The following is a 9,593-nucleotide window of genomic DNA, read 5'->3' as shown; positions in this document are numbered from 1 at the left end:
CTAGTATCTATATAATTCATAACATATATGAATAATGAAATTATAGAAACAAGATTCATGCACTTATGTGATCTCATAGTCCTTCATGGTTTGGGCCTGGATAAAACGTAGGTATCTTACCACAGCAGTGCTCTAGCTCTTTTCGTTTTCACATTGTCCAAATTGAATGGTCCATCATAACTATATTCCCTTCTTACCAGATGTCTCCTGGAACAACTTTGAAAATGCCTTTGTGTGTGGTCTTTGGTGCCTGTGAGCTAGCAGGGCAGTACTCATTGCCACTTAACCATTTGCTCACACATTAGCAATTCTTCAGCCCCCCACACAGAGATTTGAGTGGGTCCTTATTTATAACACTTTTTTTTACCTCTGTGGATCCAGAAACTCCACCAGAGGTATAGAGTAATCAGCAGCAATGACTCAGGCAGCAAAGATTATTGTTCATGTGCCTACATTGTGATAGCAACAAGAAGATAGCGTTTTACAGTAGGAGCTGTCTTGTAGTATCAGCTGTCCTTGAAGTAATGGATTTCAATACTTTTGAAACAAAAGTGCTGTTGATCAAAATGATGTGAAAGTCAGTCAAGTATATTATTTTCTCATGGAAGCAATGTTTATGTCCTTAGGCCCAACTGTGTGATATGAATGACCACACACTAACTTGCTTAATGAACTAGATAGTCTAAGTATCCTCAGAGCATAAATCCTTCTAAAATGCCTCAAATGGCATAGCACAGTAAGCAATTTGATACACTTATTCAGTTTATTACATCTTCTCTCTCTCTCTCTCTCTCTCTCTCTCTATATATATATATATATATATATAGCTACATGATGAAGAAACACCTCTGTATCATCATGAAAAGAAGGCTTCTTTAGTAATATTTTTGACCAGCATCTTCGAAGTGTATTAGGATCACTTGATCACTCTTTGATATACTTATGCTGCCTTCTGTTTCTTACTATATTGTCCCCATAACAAACAAAAGCAGTTACGATCTAGTTGTTGGTCATTCTGTTGTATTTAGAAATGGCAGGTCTTTATTCTTTCCTGAACTATCATCTCATTAACACCAATTGTTTCACCTTGAACCAATTTGATTTTAAATGCATGAAACAACTGCTGTTTACACTGAAATTTTTACCCTCTGACTCAGCATCACTTTGTTATTTCACAATGTCAAGGATGCCTCCCAGTTGTGGCTTAAGTAGTAGCCAGATTCGAAGCATTCAGGGGTGACTCAGTCCTGAATCACAAAATCTCCCACCATTCCATCCCAGGTCACATCTTGCATGTTCCAGTGTATAGTTGGTTTCAGCTGCTTTTTCCTTCCACTGATATATTTTTAATCCTAGAACTCATGTACTCAGATAAACATGTAAACCTATAGACACATATTCTCTCAAATGGCAGTCCCACTGTATAGAACATTTTACTAACTCTTTTGAAATTACCTTGAAAAGTAATTGCCCAGCTTCATAACAAAGGTGGATTTATTAATTTCTAGTCAGTTAACACTCTTCCTTGGTGATAACCTATTTAACCTCCCTTGCTACCGTTTCTTCTCTCTCACCCATCTCAGTTTGATTTTGCCCCCAGGTTACCAGAAAGGCTTAGAACTCTGTAGAGTAAAGAAGGGGACAGATCGAGACTAGCAGCCTGTGGGACTCTTTTGCTGAACACCAGGAAGCAAAGTTACTGAGATGAATTTATCTATCAGGGGCTGTCTGCCAACTACAGGAACAGAAGCTGATATCGTGGGTGTGACCGACTTTGTGTTGTAAATGTAACTCATTCCATTTCAAATTGCTACAAGCCGACTTTAGGTCCATTGAAAACTTGGGTCCAAAGAATAGTCCTGCATATACACAAAACTATAGTCTTCCAATTGTGTCACTTTTTGAAAATAACTTGTGCATGTACCATTTACATCCCTAACCTATGTAATGCATTTTTCACAGATAATTTGTTGAATATTAAACTCCTAGAAGGGAAGGCCTTATGGAAATTTAAGAAAAAGTGCCTAAAAGTAATCTTTGAAGGCCCAACTGATAGAATTCCAAGTCAATATAAACATACATTTTCTGCTTGCTAATGAACTGACATAGTTTGGCTTACGGGGACAGCACAAAGTATTTCTGTCCTCTGGGTTGGCATAGAGTTGAGCACATCCCAGTGCATATGTGAAGCCAGGCTCAGAGGGCAGTGATGTCTTCACATCTCGCCCCTGGGTATGGGAAGACAGCCTGCTGTCCTTTTTCAGTGGTCATTAGACTAAACCACTTTCATGTAGCCTCATAGTCCATCATCACCAGTGAAGCCCTCCAGAATCTCACTTGCCATTGTCTCTGTTCTAAATTTACTCTAGTTTGTCAACATTCCATTGGTGCTGAGGAGCACAGTGTGGCCTCATGCTGCCCCCCAGAATTCTAGCTGAACAGCAGCGAATTGTGAGGGTCCTTGCCTTACAGTTTTCCTCTGTTGAGGAACTTATCCTGTGAAAGTACCCATTTACCAAGAACTTACCATTGGGAGGTAGAGGGAAGCACCCTATACAGGCACTAACTCAAATTTGAGTTCATGCTAACCAAAACTGGCCTTCTTTGTTTCCATTCTTCAAAGGAACACACAATGCCCTATAGGTTATGTATTCATTCAAATGACAATCCCAGTATACAAAACTTGCTTGTCTCTCTCTCCATGTACCTCGTGTCCTAAATGAAGTGGACAGTTAACACCTGTTCCCAAATACTCACATATGAGGTTATTTAACTGAAATAAGGCACTTAGAGCAGCTGGCCAGATGTCTTCACCTCAAAAAGATGGTTTCACCCTGCCAGTTAACAAAACTGGCTCAAGAGACATGATGCTAGAAACCAGCATAGTTACCCATCGAGGGTTGCAAGCCTTCAAAATCAGACTTAGTATGTCTGGGAGGCCAACAGTATGGTGCTGTAACAAATGTATAAAAGATGCTATTCCCATCTCAGGTCACAAAATAGACATTTATTTTTATCATAGAACTTGGCTATTAATATTTTATCATAGATTGTTTTATATACTCCATTGTAAGTTGGTTATTGTATCAGATGCATACTTTGAAGCTTAACTTTTTTAGTTCCTACATAAGGAAAGCTTCATGAGGTGGAAGAACTGAACTCAATTTTACTAATTTGGTAAGCAATAAGAAGGAAGGCCAAAAAGGGGAATAGGCAGGGAAGAGGGATAGGGTATGAAGAAGACAAGCTAAATCAGAAAACTCTTAAGAAACAGAGTGCGTATAATAAAGGAAATGATGAATACAGCATTGGGGATGACAACAGAAATAATGAAGTCATCACAGTGGGTTGACTGCAGAGAGAGAAACCAAGTTTGACCAAAGTGGTTATAGTGTGGAAGGCAGGAAGGGCCAGGGAAGAGGTCTTTAAAGAATAAATTTTCTGGCAAAGGTCAAGCCACCCAACCAATAGCTTTCAGACTTTAACAGGCAAAGAATATCCTGGGATTCCTATTTAGAATACAGATTCCCTGGCCCCATCCCAGGACAGTCTGATTTAGTGCCTTAAATGGGACCAGGAGGATGTGTTTTTAAGAAGGTCAACTGATTCTACATTTTGTACAGACACAGGTAATACTCAGACCTCACTCTGAGAAAACTCTATAAGGAAAGCAAAGAAAATCTTGCACAATTTAACAGCAGCAACTTATTAGAAGAGAACAGAGGTTGCTTGTAGGTAAGGAATATGCTACATTAACGCAACCAGGAAACAAGGCAGACTGACATAGAATTATTGCTGCACAGACAGACAGGATGTTTGAGATGCTGCAGGGATAGTGGGGCAAGAGAAAACATTTCTTATTTCCCGGATGTAAATCACCCTTTGCCCTTTGTACCTAAAGATATCCCTCACCCCAATTGAAGAAAAAAAAAAAAACCCTCAAAGAAACCTATGAAAATAATTAAGCATGATAATTCTGGATTATCCTTAATTAGAGGGAAGCTCTAGTGAGCTCCGAGCTTTGGAGGGTCATCATACATTTGTTACAAGTGATCTGTCACTGTTCCACGTGCACATTATTCATCCCTTCACCTCTGATCTTCCCGTCCTCTGAGCACAGCCCTCTGCAAAGACCCTGCACTTAGGCTGCAGAATAAAAGACATCCCCTCACACAGCTCCTGCTGCCACTATAGATGACATGTCTCTTCTGGGGGGCTGTAAGATGGAGAAAATCTTTTCCTCTCTCTCTTTCCGTCTGTGCTGACTCCTTGGTGTCAGGCCCATGCCTCTGCCAGGAGCAGCAGCCTGTCCCTCATGGTGAACCCTTCAAAGGACTTGGGTCCTTGTTGCAGGAGCAGGAGCAGGACCCAGGCCAGAACCAACAGACTTGAAGCAGCTCTGATGCCCATTGTAGGTCTGAGGATTCCAGCCACGTGGAGCGAGAAGAGGGAAAGCAAGGGAGTAAGGAAGGGAGGCTTGGCAAGAGAACAAGAAAAAGCCAGATCTAACACAAAGGGAAAAAAGGAGCCACACAAAGACTGCAGTCATCCCCTCTTCTTGTAAGAAAGACAGGCCTACAACCATCTCTCTGCCTGTTTCTGACTTTGTTCACAAGGCCCATGCAGAAATCATCACACCTCCTACAACTTAGGCTGTGAAGCCTTTTTCACGCCATGCAGTGCCATCTTCCTTTCTCCCGCCAAAGTGCTGCATTCTGCCTTTGTACAGGGACGTGCCGCTCTGCATCAGTTAGTTGGTTGTATGTCCACTTTTCAGTTAGCACAGATCTGTCTTCTTCCTGGCACCCGGACCGCACATAGGACATCACTGTTCGTAGGTTAGGTGGGCAGTAAGTACTTACTGAGTTTTCAAAGTTAAATCATTCTTTTCTCCCTGGATCCAGTTCGTTAAGTTGTTTAGCTTTATGTTAAGGAAGTCCCTGAAGACTCTCTTTTAGGTTAGGGAAATTGAAATACGTTTTAAATGAGTACCATCTCAATTGATATAGCAAAATTAGAATAGAAATTATGTAAAAAAGATTTTTAAAAAAGCACAAGTATATAGCTTTGAGGTCAGATCTGGGTCTGTAGTCCAGCTCTGTCACTACTTGGTTAAAGTCAGGAGACTTGTACCTCCTCTCTGTACCTCTGTTTCCTCTATTTGTATGTTAAGGATAATAATACCCCCTTTCTATAAGATCATTATGAAGAAGAAAAAAACTGGTATAAAAGTACCTGATAGATGTAAATGCTCGATAAATGTTAGTTTGGGTTGTTTCCTTCCCTTTTAATTTTGGAATAAGCTACTTTTGGTGGCTTATTTTTCTTTTCCTAGAAATAACATTTTTAGCGGGCAAAAATATTAATAACATAGCACCCAGTGATTCCATTAATAACATTAACAACATGTTAAAGTTTAAAAATGATAAGGCTTATCATGACAGCCTGCTACCCATACAACCAGCCATGAGGCATTCCACATCTCAGCCCTGTCTGCTTTTATTTCATTTTGATTTGTTTATTAATCACCAGCTGAGATTTTTGACAAATATGGTTAAAAATCAAAAGCTATGCTTTGGAGACATTCATGCTACTTTTACTTGTATTAAATTTGCAAGGAAAATTTATGTGCAAATATGAAAACTGTGAGTCACTGTGAGTATTTGTATGTATGCTCATAAAATTATCTTGGCATCCTTATATTTTGTTGTAATGGGTGTCAAGGACTTCTCTTTGCGCTCAATGGGAATATTTACTGATCAAGAGCTTGCTGTTGCATTCTCCTCTGCTATAACCTGAGGAAACAGCACCTTTTCACCTTTGAAACCAGCGTTTCCATATTACTCATGCCAGTCTTTTCTCACTAATTTTATGATTATAATGAGGCAGTGGTGCACTAGTTAGCACAGATGACCTTCTAATTGAAAGACTGTAAATTCAATCTCCATCGCTGGGCACCGACAGAAATTTAAATAAATATAGCTCCTAAAACCCTTGTGATGGGCTGGCCTAGTGACCAGGGGCTAGCAGAGCCCAAGTCATATGTCACAGGGGACCGCCGGCAACTTCTGGGTGTTAACTACAGGAGTCATTAAAAGTAGGTTGCCCTCACGAAGCAAAACGAGATGAGGGACTTTTCCCTGGCTTTGATTCAGGCGCCATGCCTTGGTTTTCTGTAACATATGCCGAGTTGCTTTTTTGTCAAAATGCTTCCTAAAACTGGAGTCTGAACACAAGGGGAAGCTCCATTCTCAAATTGGACTTAAGCAGACAAGAAAAGTCTTATCTACCAGGCCACCTTTTGTCCACGGCCATTATAGATTTAGATGCAGTAAGCTGTCTAGGGCTATGTTGACCTCATCCCCTCGCTTGCTGTATTCACCCCCATTTTTCACCCCCATGACCTTAGACAACAATCCAGTTCAAGTTTCCAGAATGAACTGCCCTGAGGATCAAGATGGGTGTGGAAAGCTGTTTTAATGGTCAGTCCGAGGAAGGAATCCTTGGAGCTGTAATGCTGGCAACATTTGTACCAAATAATTGAGCACTTGCCCTTGATACATTTTTGACCTTCCATTTGGCCGTTAACACTGTTACTTGTGTGTATATGTCTCTTATTGTGAGCCACCTTGAATCTCTTTGGAAGCAAGTTGCATATAATTTTTTTAACTAACTAGCTGCTTTAAAATAGGTCCCTGGACCTTGACAACAGCTACCTAAAAATGGCCCCATATTGCTGACAATGCTTTAAAGCTGGTTATTGGGTTGTCGGCATGGTGCATCTTTATCCTGTGTATATCACACAAACACAATGGAAATTTCCCATTGCCTTTAAAGTTTTGCATTCTGTATATTTGGTTGTTAGACAAATAGAGCGAGCTTTGCCGACTTCATTTTCATTCTTGGCAGCATGTTTTTATCATAAGGCAGATAGTCATTAATTTACAGAATCAACGCTGGGAACAGCTTTTGTGATCTCATATTAAATTTTCCCCTGAATCCGCCCCTTGGCAAAAATTACTCACATCGTTAAAAAATATTTAATTAGGCTGTAGTTTATACCCAGCTCACTGGGGAAATGTTGGAATTAATATGATTTGCATGAATTCTGTTTCTCTTTTTCTGTCAGAGATTAGTTTTGAATTCAGTTCAGAGGGTCGTTGACACTGCCAAGGACTCACAATCGTGAAGGTCAAACAGGTAGCAAATACTTCCCCTGGGTAGGTTCCCTGAAAAGACAGCTCAAAATTGCTTTTAATTATGGGTTACCTGAAAGGCCACTTGCTGTTTTTATTTTTCCACAGATCCCTGAAACACTGCATGATTGGAAGTTTTAGGTAAACCATTTTATTCCTAACTAAAACAGGCCTGTTATTATGTAGAAATAGATGTGCCTAAAGCTATGGTCCCCAAATAATTTTCCTCGTAACTCATTGATTTCTGTGGTTTGTTCACAAAAAAAGAAAGTCTCCCCACCTTGAACTGGGATGTAGAGATGCTGGATAAAGGTAGTCTTATAAGACAGCCAGCAGTGAGTAAATTTTCTACATAGTAATGCATCTGCTTGCTTAATTATCTTTCAAAAGATAAGATACAATGTTTAGTTATGCGTTTCCTTGTTTATTCTTCCATGGGTTAGGAAAAAAACCTTAGGGAATCCTCAATCCTATGCCATTTTTTTTCAAAAGAAAATTTAATGGAATATTTAATTAATAATCTAATCAATCAATTAATCTCAGTTACATAAGTGTTGAAATCTAATTCTTTTTCACAGCTATATCAATAAAAGAAGTGAAATGGCTGCCCACTTATCAGGATAATAGGAAGCCATTGCAGACACAAAGAAGAATTGAAATTGTATTAATTCTGCTGCACTGGTTCTGATTTGCCAGTGTTAACAAAGTCTTTGCATTTTAGACAAGTTTCGGTTCACCTGCTGGGACCACCAGGTATACATTTTATGTCCTAACCTTTTCCAGTGGTGGAAAAAAATGACAATTAGACTTTTTTAAAGAAAAATTCCCAGAAACTTAGGCTCTGCAGCTCTAAGTAAAGGCACATTCCAAATAATAAAAGGGCGTTTAACCTCTTTAGACATTACCTCTGTCTTTATTGTTAAGTTTAAAAATTACAAACCATCTGCCTTCAAAACATGTATAGACTACACCATGCTGCTGACTAGCCAACTGTTGATGCATAAATATTTATATCCCAAGTGACTTCTATGGGGCTTCTTTCAACACTGGAAAGATGAGATGCAGTTTGACCCTCACTTCAAAAATTCCTGAGTCAAGTCACTCACAGGGAGTGTGGATCTATTGCAGTCATAGCTTTATTTGATGACACTGCTCATGAAGATCACCACATGTTCCAGATTACGAAGTGTTCTAAATTGGAGGAAACTTAAAATGGGAGAAAGGAGGAAGACTAGAACTTTCTGAATACATATACCCTGCTGGACACTGCTGTAGGTGATTTACACACACAATCTCATTCAATCTTCAAAACACCCTGCAAGGTGGATGTAACTGCCTCCATTGTACAGATGAGGAAGATAAAGTTCAAAAAAGCAGAGTAGATAGATCTTTTCAATTCATCCCCTTCCTTTCATACATGAACCTGGAGGGAATAATACCCACATAATCAACACAGTGAGGTAATCTCAAAGCTGAGACTAGAACACAGTTCTCCTAACTACCTGCATAGCCCTCAGGCATGTGTCTGCATTTTCCCAAATATACCGTGACCAGCTCAAGCTAACAAAAGTATTAAATAAAAACTAGCACAGCTTTTTCTCTGTATACTTTTGGTTCTTTTTTTTTTAACGGCAAGTCAACTCTTTTGCTTTTCCCAGATAAATCCCAGCATGCGTGTGGCTTTGTGAAATCTTTTACACAACAGGGCAATGTATATCCAGCTAACTGACAGAAGGCAATTCATATAAAAACGTAACAGTACTTTTCTAGTATTCTTGCCTGAATATATGACTGTAAAAGAATGGGTGAGAGAGAACAGTGTTTACATTACTAGAAATTTTACAAATGCACAAAGCACTAGGGACATTAACTCAGCTTGGAAGAAAGGAAGTGGATGACTCAGGAAGCCCACAGAATCCTTTTCCATTTAGTTTTTTGCATTGTTGTTTGCTTTTGCCTTGTTGTTGCTTTGGGGTTTTTTGTTTTGTTTTGCTTTTCCTGTAGTGGCCTTTTTGAAGAGTACAAGACTGCAAGAACTTGTACCTCCTCATATCTCTTCAAGGTAGTAAATCTCAATATTTCATTCCATAGTCTGAAAAAACCACAAAATTGGCTAAAAGTCATACTGTTTGCATTGAGTTTTCTATTTATTTGCAAACAAATATCCTCTTTTACTTCACTCTGAGCAGAAATAAATTATGGGAATAGCTCTTGAGGCCACAGTCTAAATAGGGACATTCTGAGGCCACCAGTTTTCTTACTTGGTGGTTCTGCCCCACCGCATTACCAGATGCCTCCCTTGTCTCTATTCCTACTGCTGTGCTAATGAAGCAAAAAATAAGTTTAGTATCGAACTTCTGTTTAATTAGACCTTCCACAAATAGTCCTACTTGAAAA

General features: G+C 39.4%; 1 protein-coding gene across 7 annotated transcripts in view; it reads left to right on the top strand.

Annotated features, from left to right (window-relative positions):
• NPAS3 (neuronal PAS domain protein 3) overlaps window positions 1-9,593 on the top strand; it is an 891,171-nt gene that overhangs the window by 734,236 nt on the left and 147,342 nt on the right. The gene's annotated exons all lie outside the window — the stretch shown is intronic.

Source organism: Rhinopithecus roxellana, chromosome 5 (assembly GCF_007565055.1).
Source record: "Rhinopithecus roxellana isolate Shanxi Qingling chromosome 5, ASM756505v1, whole genome shotgun sequence".
NCBI classification, from domain to species: Eukaryota; Metazoa; Chordata; class Mammalia; order Primates; family Cercopithecidae; genus Rhinopithecus; species Rhinopithecus roxellana.
The sequence above is the reverse complement of the archived record's forward strand: the minus strand, read 5'-3'. Positions and strand labels throughout refer to the sequence as shown.